This window comes from Carettochelys insculpta, chromosome 14 (genome assembly GCF_033958435.1).
Source record: "Carettochelys insculpta isolate YL-2023 chromosome 14, ASM3395843v1, whole genome shotgun sequence".
Classification (NCBI taxonomy): domain Eukaryota; kingdom Metazoa; phylum Chordata; order Testudines; family Carettochelyidae; genus Carettochelys; species Carettochelys insculpta.
This window is the reverse complement of record NC_134150.1, coordinates 7,378,412-7,397,044: the sequence shown is the minus strand read 5'-3', so window position 1 is coordinate 7,397,044 and position 18,633 is coordinate 7,378,412. Positions and strand designations below refer to the sequence as shown.

The window sequence follows — 18,633 nt, the reverse complement described above, 5'->3', positions numbered from 1 at the left end:
CTTTGTTCTAACTTTACAATACAGTCCGGGCCCCTGCATTATTTTCAGGGATCCCATGCAATGATGGGAGGTGGGACACTCAGTGGATGGCCAGTTGAGAACACAGTTGTTGCACAGAAGCATTATAGGGCACGGCAAAGCCAAAGACTCACCCCATCAGCAACTCTACTTTCTGAAAAACTTTCCTAGCTTCTCTTTCTTCATGCTTTTCAGGGTCCCTGTATTATTTTCAAAAAAGTAAAAAAATCTTTTTTCCTAGACTTTTCTATCCTCTTTCTTCTAACTTAAAGAATACATTCAGGGTCCCTGCACTATTTTCAGGTTTCAGCATATTTTCAGGGATCAGATGAGATCACAGGATGGCCAGTTGAGAATTCAGCTACAGAAGAAAGACATTTGTGTAAACTTTTTTGCCGTCTGTGTGGATGCCCTAATTTTCCTTCCTTTCAATGGGAAAAATGGATGTTTGCTTAGCACAGGAGGGGAATGAGGAAAATGTAGTGTGGGAAGACGATGTCAAAGACCAGCGAGCATACCCAGAATGCTATGGGAATGAGGGAATTGTGAGACAGGTTCCCACAATACACTGCTGCAACAGCTGATGTTTGCCAATTTGAGTGTGGCAGCAATGACCACATGGGAAGTGAGGACAGTCAAATTTGAATTTATAAATTCCTGAATTACAAAATCAGTATTAATAAATTCAAATTTATCTCATAGTGTAGACACAGTCACACAAAGTGCTTCTACAAACACTCCAGATAGTCTTAACTGCACCAAAACTTATCAATCTCCATGTAACCAAAGGGGAATCATAGAAAACGAGGTATAACATGGAAAAATATAGGAAAATAGAACAGAAAATACAGAGGACAGACAATATTGACTAAACCTTGGGTTTCTGTCAGAAGCCTATTAAGCAGACAAAATAGAAGGCTGGGAGAGAAGAATGGGGGTGGGGGGAAGGTACAGTACAGTATCTCCCAGCAGATGAGAATTCCAGGTTCATGCAACCCAGCAAGCTCATTTAACTCCATATCACATACAGCACCTGAGTAGTTCTTTTACTCTCCAATGGTTTCTTAATACCCTTAAAATCACTGTAGGCTCCTAAAGGCCACCGAGCTAGATACGTCAATGTGAACCCCAGACTTGGAAGTTTGTTTCCTACAGAATTCTAAGAGGATGGATGTAAGGAAATATTTAGAATTAAGGTATAAGATCTTTCCCCAGTTGAAGTCTATTTGTGTAGCTAAATCTATGGTAGTTTACAACACTGCCAAAAGATGCTCACCCATGAACACTAAATAACTACAGTTCAAAGAAAGGTTACGGGCTGCTATCATTAAGTCCCCATTGTTATCTCTCCTCTTCTCCCCTAGATTCTCTTTTACATCTTCCCATGCCCCAGTATTTTTCTTCATCGCTGGGGAGCTCCTTCCTTTCATCCCTCCCTTTCAGGCCAGCAGCAGTCAGCAGCTACATAATTTGTGTACAGAAGCTATTTACCCCTGGAAACAAATGCAAAGCTAAACCAACATGGGGTTCAATACATAAAACATTTTGCCAGAAAGTTTACTTTATGGTCAAGGAGCACTATGACTGCAAAATGGACTATTAGTAAAATAAGATGGTTCCACATGGTAAGATGCTAAGAACATAGAACAGTTGCCACACACAAGGACTTCAAAGGACACACAGATGTTTTGTATTACAGTGGCAAGGTCTGGAAACATCAGACAAGAAATATGCCTCCTTAGTAAACAGACTGTTACACATCTGTAGTGTCAGTAACTGAACTCCAAAATGATCTGCTCTCACTGTTCAGATGGCAGAAAATCTTCATCTCAGACAAACAGCGTTTGACTGCGTGTTCCCTTTCAATCATTAATGATGTACTTGGTATCTTGGTCTGTTTCTTCCTCTGCAGAAAAAAAGTATGAAGATATGCCAAATGAAAAGAGCTGTTCAGCTCAAAGGAGAATCAGTAAAGGAAAGAACCTTCAATAGCAGATTGTAGAGACAGGGAAACAATGGGCATTCCTCAGATTGTCCTTGAATAATATACCAAGAAATACTGACTGAACTGAGATTTGGGCTTTAACTTCACCCATCTTTTAAAGTTATCTCACGTTAGTCACATCTTCAGAATCCTGCAGAAAAGGAGCTATATGTATACAGAACTCAAACAGTTCTCCAGAAGAGCTTTCCTAAAAAAAAAAAAAAAAAAAAAAAAAAATTTCTCAAATTGGAACAAACATCCAGCTACTATAATTCATCCAATATGTTTTTTTCATTGTAGAATAACATATGGTGTTCCTCTCCTTGTGACATCTGGGTGCACTACACACAAAATTAACTGCAATTAAAAGTAATTCAGAACAGGCTGTAATATGTAAACCCATCACAAAAAGAAAGAAACTGTAAATTAAAACTACTTTCATGTTTAACTCTCCAAAGACCTGACAAAGTCTGAATACAATCTAAAGGCTAGCAACTGAGAATGACACAAAGAGCTTGTCTAGACTGACTAGTTAGTGCACTAGGCATGTAAAACAAAGAAGTATAAAAACAGCAACAGGGTGCTGGAGGGATGACCCCACAATCGGGAACCCAGCTCTTAGCCCCATGCCTTGGGCTCTGCTACCAGCTCCACTTGTGGGATCCAGCCCGCTGGCCCTATATGTTGGGCTCCATCACGGGCAGGGTTTTGGCACATATGGCATTTCAGGTGTCAGCTCCACACCTTGAGCTCTGCTGACAGCCAGGCAGCAGCCTGCAGGGATCCACCATGGGGTTGGCAGCCTGGCTGGAGCCCAACCACAGGGCTGACAGCCAGGAAGGGCCTTTGGCAGAATTTAATCATTTACAGAAACTGATAAGCATCAGCCTATCAGTTAACTAACTAAACTCTTACACACCCTATATTACACTGAGACATGCTGCTCTCAGAAGGGTAATTTTTCATCTCCCCCACACCCTTCCTCCCAAAGCAAGAAAATTTCAGCACAGTAACTTGCCCATCTACATAGTCTCCAGGTGCTGGGAAATACATACCCCATGGATTTTCTTAAGGCCCTGGGAGAACTCTCAACTTGGCAGCTTGACCATAGTACGTGTTGCCATGGCAGCACTTTAAAGCTGCATGTGTAGAGAAAGCCAGAGAAGAGAAGAAAAGGAGTTCCAGTCCAATACTAGACATTCTTCAAGAGTGTATACCTAGACACCACCAACAAAAGAACCTGAACTACTTACGACATGTGTATGAGCAACTTTGAAAAGGTGGTTTTTAAGGTAACAAAATTCTAAGCACATAAAGTACTACAGATTAACCCCTCTGGAATTATATTAGGAAACCTAGTGAAATGCCAAAGAGAATAATATACCTAGGACTACCCTGTTCACTAAGCAAATAGACCATGGCTGCATCTACACTATGAAATAAAATCGAATTTAAAGGAGTTAGCTCAGTATTAAAACATCACTGTCAATACTATTATTTATTGCCATAATACCGATAACAAAATGTCAATATTATGAGACTGGAACAGCGTCAATTTCAGATTTAAAATATTGACTACAGGCTAGTGTGGATGCACCATGTCCTTAATTCGAATTTATCAGCCTCCAGAAACATCATGTATGTATCCCATAAAGCTACACAGTGACCCTCCATGTATAGCGGCTTCCTTCTCTGCAGCCCTCCATCCAGGTGCACAGGAAGAAGATCACAGGAAACCTGAGAATTTTTGATTCAATTAGAATTTGAATTGGAATTCAGCATCCCAGCCCTGCAAATATAAAGGGTGCCCATTATGAAAAAATTCCTTTGCCCATCGCATCACACCACACCAGTAGCAATCACACCACATCGGTAGCAATTGAATCATTAGCCATCTACTGCAATCACGAGCACTCAGGGTAGTGATCTGCCTAATACTTCTTAGGGTCCTAAGTGAGCCCCAGTGTGGACCCACCAGGAGATTCTGGATCATCTTGTGATTTGAGAAGATCAATCAGTGGCAAAGAGACTTCGGGTGGCCAAGAGAAATGCAGCAATCTATGAGAAGATGTCGCATGAGATGACTGCCTGAGGTTACTCACGGGATTCTATGCAATGCTGCATGAAGGTGAAAGAACTCTGGCAGACCTATCAAAAAGTCCAAGAAGTCAACCAGCGGCTGGGACAGCTCCACAGCCCTCCTGCTATTATGAACAGCTGCACATGTTTATGGGGAGCGACCCTACCATGGAGTCCGGTCTTAATTATGACACTTGTGGAGGCCCTGGTATGGAGCTTGGGGTGAGCCCAGAGGAGCTGGGTACCCCAGAAGAAGAGGGCTACGGAGGAAGAGGAAGGGGGCAATAAGCAGGGGACAGAGGAAGTTCTTCCTGACAGCCCGGAGCTCTTCATCATAGACCTGGAATCAGTCCCCTCCACACCGATCACCTCCAAGCTGGTCCCTGAGCCTCCTGGAGCAAGCTGTTCAGGTGATATTAATTTTGCATGCTAGAATTAAGAAGAGGGCTGTGGGTGGGTACAGGTTTGCTATGGTTCTGTGCCCCTCAGAACAGCAAGCTAATGTTTCTTGGGATGAAATGCTTCTCCTTTTTGGAGATCTCCTTGAAGGCCTCACCCAGGCACTTTTGTATTTTTTTCACAAGGTTCTTAGGCAATCCTGACTTGCTGCAGCATCCACAGTAGCACACCTTGCCACACCAGCCAACAAGATAGCAATCTGGTGTCATGGCATCACACAGCATTTTAGCAAATTTTCCAGGCTTTTGGTCACACAGCAGGAGTAGCTGTTCTTTCCCCATATCTGTTAGTTTTAGGAGGGTGATGTGTTCTTTGGCAACCTACAGAACCATGGGGATTTGCATCGGATTTTTTTTGAACATGCTTCCTGCTCCTTTACATTACTTGGCAGCAGCCAGCAGGTGCTCTACGCAGTTTGCAGACTCTGTAGGGCTTCTGCCCTCCCATATCCCCTTCCATCCAGCATTTCTTTTTACTTTACAGGAATTCCCCACACCACATGGTTGCCTGGCTCTCTGGGGCATCTCCCTCCTATGTCCCTTTTCACCCAGCATTTCTTTTAATTTTTTAACCAACACCTCTACATAGCTTGCTCATTGGGGAGGACTGCTCCAGAAACAGGTCAAAAATTCTTCCCCCTGCTCCAGGACACCTGACGGTTTCCCCTGCTTTGCAGGCCTCTCTTTCCCTTGAAAAGCAGACAATTGCTTATAGCTTACCATGTCCACAAAGAAATGGGCTGGATAAGCAATGGCAAGTGATGTATTGTGAAATGCATGCTTACTATCCCATGCTTAACAAGTCTTTAGCGGCCTTCAAAAGAGAAACTTTCCCTGACAGTAGACACAGAGACCAATTTGTTCCATTTGAAAGCACATTATGTGAATTCTATCAATTTTGACCTTCACTTTCCAGAAGCAATGCCCAATGGAGGAGAGAGGAATAGCAAGACAGGTGCAAGCAGGATGTTATTCTGCAGCACATGGAGCGGAGTGAAGCAGAACACACGAAGATGACAAAGGACACTGCTCAGTGGTGTCATAGTACATCTCAGTGGCATCAGACAGTGCTTGACTTCCAGCAACAGCAAGCAGCAAACCAGGCTGAGACCGCAGCACACCTCGTAACGGCAGTTACAGTGCAAACTGTAGTACTGCGCTCCCAGCTGCAGCTGCAGAGGCACTCCCAACACAGCAGTGCAGAAGTCAATCGACACCTGCTACCCGGAGTCCCCTGAAGAGAGCTCAACCACCCTGTCATCACAGACCCCGAACATGGGGAGGGAGGGCAAGGATAGCCTGGCCCTCCAGCCCCAAGGGACACTGCAAAAGCCTATTCAAGCACCCTTGAGAAGGCTTCTTTTCCCTGCCACTTAAACCTCTCCTCCCTGCAAAATAAAAGCATTCCTTTGAGCTTGGTGTGATTTTGTGGTCTGCAGGAGTGGTGGGGAACACAAATCACAGTGGGGGTTGGGGGAGGCCTGAAGGCCCAGCTACGTGCTGATATGCCCAGGTCCACAGCAGATGTGTGAATGACAGAACTGGGCAGGTTGGAGGAGGGCTGAAAGCATAGCTGCTGACCAGTACTCCAAGGTCTGCAGTGGATGCGCAACTGACAAAACCGGGAGGGTTGGGGGAGGGTTGAAGGCACAGCTGCCCACCACATGCATTCTATGTACTGCAACGTAACACCCTCCCACCAAGTAAAAGCATTCATTCATTAAGACATGGTGTGATTTATTGGAATTATGTCAGAGAAATACATCAGTAGCACGTGTGTTACAGCTCATACATGAAGCTATGTTTTAAAGCGTCCCTTACTGCTGCTGCCTCAGCCTGGTTACTGGTAGACGGTTGTGTAGGCGGCTGTGAGTAAGCGCTGCCTATAGCCTCAGCTTTGGAATTCCAGAAGGACAGGAAAGTCTCCTGCCTGGATTCCCATATGTTGTGCAAAATATTGCACGATGTAATCACAGTGGGGACATTAGTTTCAAAAATGTCCAAATGGGTCAATAAGCATTTGAACCTCGCTTTTAAACGATCAAAGGCACATTCTGCCACCATTCTGCACCTGCTGAGTCTGTGACTGAAGTTTTTCTTGTGGAGGTCCAGGTCTCCTGTGTAGGGATTCATAAGGCCAGGGAGCAGAGGATAAGCAGTGTCACCTAATACAACAACAGGCATCTCCACATTGACAATCATGATTTTCCGCTCTGGGGAAAAAAGTCCCATCCAGGAACTTTATGTACAGCCCAAAATTTCAGAAGATGCATGCATTGTGAACCCTTCCTGAACATCCAATGTTAATGTTGGTGTAACAACCTTTGTGATCTACCAACCCCTCCAACACCACCGGGAAGTACCCCTTTCAGTTTATATACTCAGAGGCCAGGTAGGCCAGGGCCATAATGAGGATGTGCGTACCATCTATTGCCCCATTGCAGCTAGGAAAGCCATGGGCAACAAAGCCATCCACTATTGCCTGTACATCTCCCAGGGTCAGTGTCTTCCTGAGGAGACACTGACAGATTGCATGGGCCACCTGCATCACCACGGACCCCACTGTAGATCTGCCCATCCCAAATTAATTTGCCACTGACCGGTAACTGTCAGGTGTTGCAAACTTCAACGGCACAATTGCCACTCACTTCTGAACTGTTAAAGCTGGCCTCATTCTTACGTTGCTGTGCCTCAGGATGGGGGCCAGCACATCACGAAGTTCCATAAAAGTGGACTTGCACATAAGAAAGCTCTGTTGGTCATCCCAGGACTCCAAAATGATGTGGTCCCACAAGTGTGTGCTGGTCTCACAAATCCAAAACCACTGCTCCACTGTCAGCAATGCATCCAGGGCAGGCAGCAGATGCGAGTTCTTGGACCACAGTTAGGAGATTTGCTCTTCCAAACCATCGTTGTCATCATCATCATCCTCACGATACTGAACTGTAGCTGAGCTTTGTAACTGAAAGCAAAATTGTGCGACAGCCAGTGTGGTTGCTTCAACTCATAGCCCACATCATTTCAGCATTTGGCGATCCAGCCTTGCGCTGGAATGCCGCAGCTGGAAATGGCGGGATCTCCACTTTGTTTTCATGCAGTTACTTGTGCTCTGAACTCTGGGACAGTGCTTTTCATTCTGGAATTCAAACATGAAATGCCCACAAGCAACCTGGGTTAAGGCACTGTGGGATAGGTACCCACAATGCACTGCTCATGCTGTTGAACTTGCACAGGGCAGTGGGAATGCAGAAACTCGACACAGAAAAAAGGTGGGTCCAATTTCAAGAAGCTTTGTAGACACTTAATTCAAATTCATAATAACGAGGTTAAAAAATCAAATTTACTAAAAGTCGAATTTATCTCATGGTGTAGAGCTAGCCTATGAGTAAGTCATCACTGGTAGCTCCAAGTCAGTACACCTCTGTTCTAAATCAGACATTGATTAACTAAAACAGCATCTCTTTTTGTAGAAATTGTTGCAAACTGCATGCATTTCCTGGCAATTCGAGTGCTCCCGCTACAAAATGTCTATTTCTGGAAACAGCAGTTTGCTTGACCCATTTTAAACTTTAGGGTAGCAATAAAAGTGCCTTTTTCGGCAGGAGGAGCCTCTAAAATCCACAAAGGCTGTCCGCAGTTGGTAGCAAAGTTTATGCATGTGACAAATCAAACAAGCAACAAACAGGCATTGATGCCCAAAGGATGAAAATAATGTATTCCACCAGTAATAAGAATGCAAAAAGCTTGGAATAGCCACAGGAATATCTATTCTTATGACGTTACGGTCTCAGTTTGAATAGTTAAGTGAGGCCTTTCAAAAATGTAAGGTTGAAAGTTTACTGTGTTTTTTCCTGTTCTATATCAAAAATAATTTCCTCAGCCTGAATTGTGTAAACAGTTAAGTTTATTTGTGATTACTCTTTGTTAGGAAAAAGGGTCCAAGCCATTTAGGACGAAAAAGGAAAGACTGCCATAGAGTTTAACTGACCTAGGTCCAATTAAAAAGGCCTCTTGTTTAGGCAAGCTAAATTAGGGCAGGCAGATCATCAGAGTGAGATATCTGCAAGCTGCAGGAAAACACCAAAACAAAAGCTCAACTTAAATGCATACACAAATTAGAAAGAATAATATGAGGACCAAAGAAATGCCACTATAGCTCAAAGTACAGTAAACCTTCTATTTAATGGACTAATGGGGGGAAGGAGAGTCCGTTAATGCTAAAAGTCCATTATATCTGAATGGTTATACTGTATGATGATGCACTGACCTTCCCAGCCCATCACTCACTCCTGTCCTCTGTGCCCCCTCTTGCCCCTTCCTGCCCCATTCTTCCCCCTCAAACCTCCATCTCCCTCTCCCAATTACCAGGAGAGGTGCTGAATACCAGCCTGGCTCCTTTTACCTCCTGCAGCTCTCAGCACTGCAACTCCTCCAGCCCGTGGCTCTGAGCCGTCAGCACGAAGGTAGAGTGTGGCTGCCCCCAGCCTGCCAGCGGGCAGCAGTCCCTGACACCATGGCTGCTACTCAGAACCACTGCAGGCAGCGGGGGCCAGGTGCCTACATGCTCCATGCACATGGCAGGGCTGGGGAAGGAGAGCTCCTGAGTCTCGCTGAAGCACTCCCCCCTGCCAGCTCCTCTGCCCCAGTGGCCCCAGCAACTCCTCCAGCCCCAGCAGTGGCTCTGTTGAGTCCCCAGCATTTATTTGGGAGGAGCTGGGGGGGAGGGGATAGCAGACAGCCTCCGTTATTTCCAAAGTTCGTTATATCACTATATATAACGTTATATCGTTATATATATATATATACCCTTAAATCGAGGGTTTACTGTAAAAGAATCAGTTAGATGCAAAATGGCAACTTTTAAAAACCGAAAGTCAAATCCTACTCAAGAAACTACAAAGGACGTGCCTAAATTTATGCTGAAGTGTAAAAGAATAATTAGGAAAGCAAAAAAAAGGCACAAAAACAGCAAAAAAAAATTAAGAATGTGAAGAGCAGGAAGCCTGCTCTATAATCAGTGGAGCCACTGGGCAATAGAGGTGTTAAAGAAGCACTCAAGATAGACGGGGCCATTGCAGAGATTCTAAATTAGTTCTTTGCATCAGTCTTCACTACAGATGTGAGGGAAGTTCCCATACCTGGGTCATTCTTTTTAGGTGACAATCTAAAGAAATGCCACAGACGGGTGTCAGCAGAGGAGACTTTGGAAGAAACTGATAAATTAAACACTAATGAGCTACCAAGACCTGATGGTATTCATCCAACAGTTTTAAAGGAACTCAAATATGAACAACAAAACTAACTGTTGGATGTAACCTATTACTTCAGTCAACTACTGTACCAAGTGACTGGATGCTAATGTGACAAGGATTTTATTTTTTTAAGGCTTCAGAAGTGATCCTTGAGATTACAGGTCAATAGGTATAATTTCACTACCTGATAAATTGGTTGAAACCAGGACTGTCAAACTATTAAACTTTTAATCATTATTAATAGCAAGATTTAAAAAACTAATAGGATTAAAACTGCATTTAACTCATACTGCTAAACAGTCACAGAATACACAAGCACTGCACAGATACAAAATTGGTATCTGCCTCCATAGCTGCAAAAATGATCCACAGATATCCGCATCTGCAGATGTGGTTACCCACAGAAATAAAATGGATAGCTGCAAATCTGCAGAGCTCTAGACTCAAAATATGGATCCGCATCCATACCCTCAAAAATGAGCCATATATATCCATGGATTTGCAGGGCTCTGCAGAATTCCTTTTATTTAAATGAAGGCTCACCTCCCTTTACTGAACTAGGTGGGCACCCTTGAGATGAGCCAATCCTTGTTTGTGTAAATGCCCACAGGCAGACTCAAAAGGTCTAGGTGCCACTACATGCAACAGTGAACCACACCCCTAGGTGCGTGGGTTGCATACTTGCACTAGCTAAGGAAGCATAATCGGCGCTTTACAGACCCAGCTGAAATCCCTGAGGAATCCCCACTTGTAACTGTCCACAGGCAGACTGAAACCTGGGACCTTTGGAGCTCAGTGCAGGAGACTTTCCAGTTTGAGCTAAAAGCCAGATCTCTCTCAGCTAAGGGCATAGAGAGGACTCATTCTCTCTCTCTGTGTGTAAGTGGTCTAGGTGCCACTACATGGGACAGTGAACCACAAACCTAGATGTATGGGTTCCATTTGCAAAAGAGGATGGATTTTACCACTAGGAGTCAGTATGCCGCAAGGGAGAGGCTGGCAGACGTATGTCGAACTTGCCAACCCTGGTTCTCTAGGGAGTATCTCCCAGAACAATAGTCTCAGAGGGGAGGCCATGTTTGTCTGTATCTTTATAAAACAAAGCAGGCAGTCCTGTGGCACCTTAGAGACTAACAATTTTATTTATCAGGTAACTACCTAATAAATGTAATTGTTAGTCTCTAAGGTGCTACAGGACTGCTTTCTTTGTTTTCCCCTGGAATAAGGAGCTGGCTGGGGGCAATGAGGCACAATACAAGGGGGGGGTCTATCAATCCCCATTACAAGGGGCTAGCTGGGGGAAATGGGGGGAAGGGCAGACAGTCCCGAGCCAGGGCTCAGCAGGAAACAACAGGGCACATTTTGTAGGTATACCTACACATGCAAATACGGGTGGGTTTACATTACATCCACCCTGACTGAATTACCTTGTTAGCACCGGTCCTCTGCATAGTAATGCGACACACCCATCTTTGTATGCGTATATATAGCTAACAAACTGAAGCTTCTACTTCATGCACTTTACAGTCCACAAAATCTTATGCCAAAAAAGACTAACAAATGTAGAGGTTCCACAGGACTCCTCATTGTTTTTGTTGTAATTAGAGTCCTTTCAATTACACAGCAACCGTGTGAGCTCAGAGGTCCATGAGCTTCACTTTAATTTTATGGAAAGATCTTTGTCCCATCTCTCCTCACTAACAATCAGAAGTTGCAAGAGATTTCAAAAGCCAACTGAGGCTATGTCTACACTGCACACATCACAATGCTGCAGCCGTGCCACTACAGCCATTCTATTGCAAGGCATGCAGTACAGTCGCTCTTTTTCAAAGGGACAGAGCTGTCTGGACAAGAAAATAAAATTAACCCCAAAGAGAGATGGGTTTCATGGGCAGTGACTCTTCTACTGACAAAATGCCATCCAAAACACCAGCCACACTGGTGCTTTTTATCCTTAAAACCTGTATCATTGGGGGAGGAAGGGTGTTTTTTAACACACCTCTAAACAGCAAAAGTTGTAATGACATAAGTGCAGCACAGACAATGACTAAGTGCTGTAACACCCCAAATACAACTGGAGGGCTGTCCCTGAAATGAGGCAACTATGGGTTCTCCTCTTAAGAAAACCCAAAGTTCTTCAATTTCAGCTTTAAAAACAAATCAGCCGCAAAGACACTTAGGCTATGTGTACAAAATGGGGTTTTATCAAAAAAAAAAACAAACAAAAAACCTCATGGAGCATCCATACCTAAAATGTGTCCTCTCCAGAATCAGTTGAAAGAACGCAGCAGTTTTCTTGCTATCAACAAAAATTTAGTGTAGATGCTGGGGCGGGGGGGTGTGTGTGGCATCTGTCAACAGAGACGGTTTGTGGTCCAGGAGGCAGCCCTGTTCACAGAGCTTCTGGTTGGCCCTTCTGTCCAGAGAGTGCCGGGCAGTCTGGCTGCTCTCTCTTGATTGCTCTTTGGAGCTGCTTTTGCATGTAGATGCCACCTGTCAAGAGAGGCTTTGTCAGAAGACGGCGTCTGACAGCAGCTTCTGTCGACAGATCGCTGTAGTGTGGCCACAGCCTTGGGGTCTAGGAAGCGCTTTACAGGAGGGGATGAGCCTTACTGAACTGGTAGACTCCTGGGGCTGGAAGGGACCTCCCCTGTGCACATGCAACTACAGCTACATGAAGTTCTCTTGCCTACTCGCAGGGCCCCGCGCTCCTGGCACAGCAGCTGCTACACCTGCGGACTCTGGAGGCGGGGTGGGAGGCTGGCAGCCGCAGCGCCCCTCGCCTGAAGCGGTTCCCCAGCGCTCAGCCCGACGGGGCTGCGGCACAAGCCCGGGCTGCCGGGGTCTGAGGAAAACAAGAAGGAAACCGGCCACACGTGGCTCGCGGAGGACTCGTCTGGAGGTGCCGGGAGCCGGCCGAGCTCCGACTGAATCCCTCGTCCAGCCACGAAGCCGCCGACCCAGCCCAGGGCCCGTGGGGAGCGGTGGGGGGGCGGGTCTCGCCGCTGGTGCTCAGGACCGGAGTCCGGATTTTCTTCACGCCTCTCCCCAGCTGCAAGGGAGAGAGGGAGGCGGGTTCCCGGCGGCGGCGGCGGGCGCAGCATGGGGGTGGGGGAGAGGCGCACGGCCCGTTATGGGGCGGAAGGGGGCGCTGGGACCCTGAACCGGGGCGGGGGTGGTGACCGGCCACACTCTGACCCCGGCGTCAGGCCGCTCACCGGCGCTTCCCGGGCTCAGCCCCGTCTCCGAGGCCCCTTCCGTGAGGGGAGCGTCACCGCCTCGCAGCTCCCGCCGCCCCGTTACCTCCTGCTCCCGCCGCTCGGCGCCCGCAGCCTCGGAGATGCTCGTTACCGCCCGGGCTCTGCGGAGTCGCGCGTGAGGCCCGCCCCGCCTGGGGAACGGGGGGAGGCGCCGCCGCCTTCCGCGCTCTGCGCCAGAGCCGGGCGCCTCACCTCAGCCTGAGTCAGGGAGACGGAGCTCCTCCCCCGGCAGCCCAGCCGTGTGGGGCGCCGCCCTCGCCCGCTCTGGGAGGGGAGTCACCCTCCTGGCCGCCGCCCGCGGGGAATCGTGCCCCGCAAAGGTAGGGCGAAGGGCTGTGTGATGCCCGGCCGCCCTCGGGCCCACCGTGCGGAGCCCTCGCGGCACCCTCCTTCTTCCGGCCGTGGCTGCCCCGCTCTGCCGGGGAGAGGTTGGAATCTAGTTATCTAGGCCGGGGGGAGCGAAGTGTCTAGGTGGGGGCCTAACTTTTCATGGCTGCCGTCAGCTGGGCCCCCAGCCTGTCTAAAGTCATCCAAACCCACGGGAGTGTGGGGCGTGTTCGTGTGGGGCTGGGAGACCCCCCTCGGCTTGCGTAGGAAATCACAGAATCACAGGGCTGGAAGGGACCTCAGGAGGGCATCGAGTCCAGCCCCCGCCCCAGGCAGGATCAACCTCCACTAAGTCATCCCAGCCACGACTGTGTCAAGCCAGGGCTTAAAAACCTCCAGGGATGGAGATTTCACCTTCTCTCTAGGTAACGCATTCCAGTGCTTCACCACCCTCTGGTAAAAGAGCTGTTCCTACTGTTGGACCTACTCCTCTCCTTCTGTAACTTCAGATCATTGCTCCTTGTTCTGCCATCTGTCACTGTTGAGAACAGGTTCTCTCCATCCCTTTTAGAGCTCCCCTTCAAGAAGTTGTAGGCTGCTGTTAAATCACCCCCCAGTCTTCTCTTCTGCATACTAAATAAGCCCAAATCCCTCAGCCTCTCCTCATAGGTCATGTGCTCCAGCCCCTTAATCATTTTTAATCATGATGCATCTGATGAATCAGGTTTTTGCCCACGAAAGCTTATGCTCCAAAATATCTGTTGGTCTGTAAGGTGCCACAAGAATTCTTCTTGTTCTCAAAGCTACAGACCAACACGGCTACCTCTCTGATACTTAATCATTTTTGTTGCCCTCCGCTGAACCTGCTCCAGCACATCCACATACTTTTTTATACCAGGGAACCCAAAACTGGACACAATATTCTCAATGTGGCATCACCAGTGCTGAACAGAGGGGAACAACAACCTCTCTAGATCTGCTCAAAATGCTCCTCCTAATGCACCCCAATATGCCATTGGCCTTCTTAGCTACCAGGGCACACTGTTTACTTATATCCAGCCTTTCATCCACCATAATCCCTAGGTCCCTTTCCGTGGTACTGCTGCTTAGTCAGTCAGCCCCCAGCCTATAACAATGATTGGGATTCTTCCATCCCAGGTGCAGGACTCTACACTTCTCCTTGTTGAACCCCATCAGATTTCTTTTGGCCCAGTTCTCCAATTTATCCAGGTCACTCTGGATCCTATCTCTACCCTCCAACATATCTGCCTCTCCCCCTAGCTTCCTATCATCTGGAAACTGGCTGAGGGTGCAATCTAGTCCCTCATCCAGGTCATCAATAAAGATGTTGAAAAACATTGGCCCTAGAACTGAGCCTTGGGGTGCTCCACTTGAAACAGGCCACCATCCAGATATTGAGCCATTGACCACTACCTGTTGGTCAATGTATACATAAGTAAGTAGAATGTAATACATGAAACCAGTAACTTATTTCAACATTTTAAGGGAATGGAGGAGCCTGTCACCCAGCAGCTGACCATGCTGTGCCCCCCTTTATGAAAAGTCACTCCCCACAGGGGGCCCACCCCCAATTTGCACACCCCTGATGTAGACCATCCTGGACAGGTTTGTATTTAGGTAAGACTCTCCCACTTCCTCCAAGTGTAGGTAAAGAAGAAACCCAGTATTTGTGGCACCATCCTGAGCACGTTTTGATCACAAAAAACAGCAGTATGCTACTGCATGTGTAAGATATTGGGCAATACTTCTGTACCTTGATCCACAGAGGTTTACTTTCAAAGGGCAAATTCATCCCTGTTTTTACCCACTGCGTTTATGATGGGTTAAATTTGGCCCTGGAGTCCAAATGGGTAGCAGAGGGAAGAGTGGCAGATGGAAGAAGTTTACAAGATAGTAATTTGTGGTGAGGTGGGGTGTTATGCAGATTTCTTGCATGTTCTTCCCTTAAATAGGTCATGGATTCTAGAATGTCTGTTCCATGGATTTTCAGGTTATCCCTCTTGCTCTTGGGGTTCCCCATTACTAGTTAGGGATAGGGAAAATGAAGGTGAGCCTCTTTGAAAAAGTAACTGAGGGCCTGAGGACCTACGGGAGTGGTGCTCTGTCTGATTATTAAAATAATTTAATCCATTCCTCTTCCAACCCGTGGTCCCTTTATTACATGAGTGTTTATTCACCAGCGTGTACGAGCTCAGGCATTTGAGACTCATTAATAGCAAACCTACAATTTATGCTGCCTGAAGCAAAGTGGAAAAATGTGCAGTATGCCTTGCTATAGCCGTCCACAAAGTACCATGACTGAGCTCAATCCTGCTACCAGTGAACATCCTGGGAGTTTAACTACTGACTTCCCAGGAAGCAAGATGGAGCCCTACATTAATTCTGAGCACCTCTTCCCTGCTCTGCCCCCATTATAACTCTTCTGTTTTAGTGTGTCTTCTTTTTCAGAAAAACAGCAATACACTTCCTCTGCTTTGTCCATCCACCTATATTCTAATACCCCACTCTGTAAACAGGATTTTCAGATCTTGTAACTTGTAAGTCCCCACGAGAGGATTTGGAAATCCTTGTCCCTTGCCTTGATGCTGCCTCTTGTCATCTCCCACTGAAATACCTGATCATGTGTTTTTCTCTCTCTCTCAAACAGTGGCTTGATCTCCCATCCCACCCACTAGACCCAGCTGCCCTTTTACACTTCAGAGATGTCCAGGCCACATGGTGACTGTTTGTTTCCTACTTGCTGCCTGTGGACTACCCCTTTCAAGAAATGGGTCTGTCCCACAAAAGCTCATAGTTAGTGAGCTAAAGCCTGTCATGCCCACTGGTGTGTAGGGCAGCAACAAAGTTCCTCCACTTCTGTCTTTGGCCATTTTCTCCAGTGTGTTCCACTTGTAATTAATTCTCTTCATGTCTGCCTCAACAGTACACTGCCATGTTGTCTTGGGCCTCCCATATTTCTCTTGTCCTTCAGGCATTCAGTGAAGTGCTATCTTTACAATGGCTTCTTCCTCCCTTCTCATCATGTGCCTTATCCATCTCCAGCATCTTCTCATTATGACAGTGGTCACATCCTCTTGGTGGCATTGCAGGAGCAGGTCGTGGTTGGAGATCGTCTTTGGCCAAAGATGCGAAGTATCTTGCAGAGGCTAGTGGTGTGAAGGGATGAGAACTTGGCAAGGTCACACTCTGTCATCCGCCAGCATTCTGAGCAGCGTAGTAGTGTTGATGTGACACAGCTCCACTACATCTTAAGGTTGGTGTGGACACTGTATTGTGTGGACCTCCATACGTTGTTCACGCTTCTGAGAACATTTCTGGCCTTGCTTAGTCTGCTCTGGATATTGTTCTTGGTGCCTCCATCATAGCAGATGCTGCTGCCTAACTCCATAAAACTGTCTGTGCTGGGTAAGTCTGCATCTTCTATCTTGACTGGTACTGGTGAATCTATGTTGCTCGTAACACAATAATATTTATAAAATAATATTGGTAGTCTTTCACGTGCAACAAGACATTTTGTGAAGATACAGACTAACATAGCTACCTCTCTGAGACTCTCCCCACCTTTCTAGTCCTGGCCTAGCTAGCTCCCTCATTCCCCAGGACAAGGCCACATTAAGATAAAGGCTGCAGCCTAATCGCTCAAATACCCCTCCCCAAACAAGTGTTAAAACCTGATGGAAATCACTTATCTGGAAATCCAGCTCCAATTGAAAAGTCAAATGAACAGGATCAATAGTAAAGTTCTTCCAGTTTTTATTTTACCGTACACCAAATAGTAAAGTAACACAGGATATTTTTTTTAAAAAAATTGATCGGTTTCTGATAGCTACAAAACTTATAAAGAATTATGCTATAATAAGAATTCTTGCCCAACTAAATCATTAATGCCTGTGCAAAATGGAGAAGCCCAACTCCCTACCCCCCACCCTATTTCTCCCATCACCTCACCTTTTTCCACTGCTTCTCAGAAGGAGGGGGCTGTGCTCTGGTCTTTGAGGGAAGGCACAGGCAGAAAGAATGGAGCAGTGGTGGGGAAGGTTAGCCTCCCCAAAGGGGAGTTACACCTACCACACCAGCCTGAGCAATTTAAAAGGGTCTGAGGCTTCCACGCCACTTTAAATAGCCTGGGGTCCTGAGCACTCACCCCTTTGCTCCATCTGTCAGTGGACCAAGCTGAGCCCCTTCCCACACTCCAAACCCCTGGGCCCCAGCCTGGAGCTCGCTCCTGCTGCATCCCAAACCCTTCATCCGAGGCTCTACCTGACAGCATGCTCTCCTAGCTGGAGCTCCCTCACCCCATCTCACACCCCACCCTTCTGGCCCAGCCTGGGGGCACGCTTCCCATATTCTGAACCCCTGATTTTTGTGCTCACCCCAGATCCTACAAAATCTAACAGCCATGGCCTCCAGAAGAGTTAATCCCACCCTACTGGTCATTATGACTCACCTTCTTTGTCTTCTACTTCCTGTTTCTGCTCCCTCCTGAGCCCTGTCCCCCGTCCTTCATTGGACTCCTCCAAACCCAGGATCCCCCAGCTAACCCCTGGTCTGGGCCTAGCTGCCTTTTACTCCAGAGACTTGCCTGTTTCCTCTGCCTGTGGGCTACCCTGCTAAGTGCAACCCCCTAGCAGCTGTCCCTCCTTTTCGTCCAAGTGGCATTTGGAGATAAGGAAATAGGAAGAAAGATCAGTGTTGATAGTATTGAACTAGAAAATGTAGAGAAGTTCACATATCTGGGGAACAACATAACATATGATCTAGATTGTAAGAAGGAAATGGCAACTAGAATAGCGAAAGGAAGAGCTAATTTGAAGGCGATGGATAAGATCTGGAAAAGCAAAGCAATTAGCTTAGGAATGAAGCTGAGCATCTTGAAAATGTGTGTATTCTGCAGCATTTTGTATGGATGTGAGGCATGGGTGATAACGAAAGATTGGAAGAGAAGAATATTGGCATTCAAAAGGAGTTGTTATAGAAAGATTCTGAGAATAGGATGGATGCAGAAGGCTACCAATGAGGAATTATATAGAAAGATGCAGCCCAAAGTAAACCTGTTGCAGAAGGCTATAAAACAGAAGCTACAACTATTTGGGCATATTTTCAGAATGATCAACAAATGAAAAATCAAGACCCTGGTATTCAGCATAATGGGCCGTTTGAATAGGAGAGGCAGACCCCACAGAAAATGGACAGATGATATAGTAGATTGGTACGGAGCTAGTCTACAGAAACGA

The 18,633-nt window shown here is 46.7% G+C and overlaps 1 protein-coding gene across 2 annotated transcripts in view; it reads right to left on the bottom strand.

Moving 5' to 3' along the window:
- Positions 1 to 13,155, bottom strand: part of SLC7A6 (solute carrier family 7 member 6) — a 57,146-nt gene extending 43,991 nt beyond the window's left edge. Inside the window, exons 1-2 of one of the 2 annotated variants that reach the window (XM_075008355.1) lie at positions 13,095 to 13,155; positions 12,040 to 12,284 (exon numbers count right to left, since the gene is read on the bottom strand). The gene's annotated coding sequence lies outside the window, so the exon portion shown is untranslated. Of the gene's footprint in view, positions 1 to 12,039; positions 12,285 to 13,009; positions 13,056 to 13,094 lie in introns of those variants that run through there. The other variant, XM_075008354.1, reaches the window with a different exon arrangement.
- Positions 13,156 to 18,633: the final 5,478 nt, after the last annotated feature.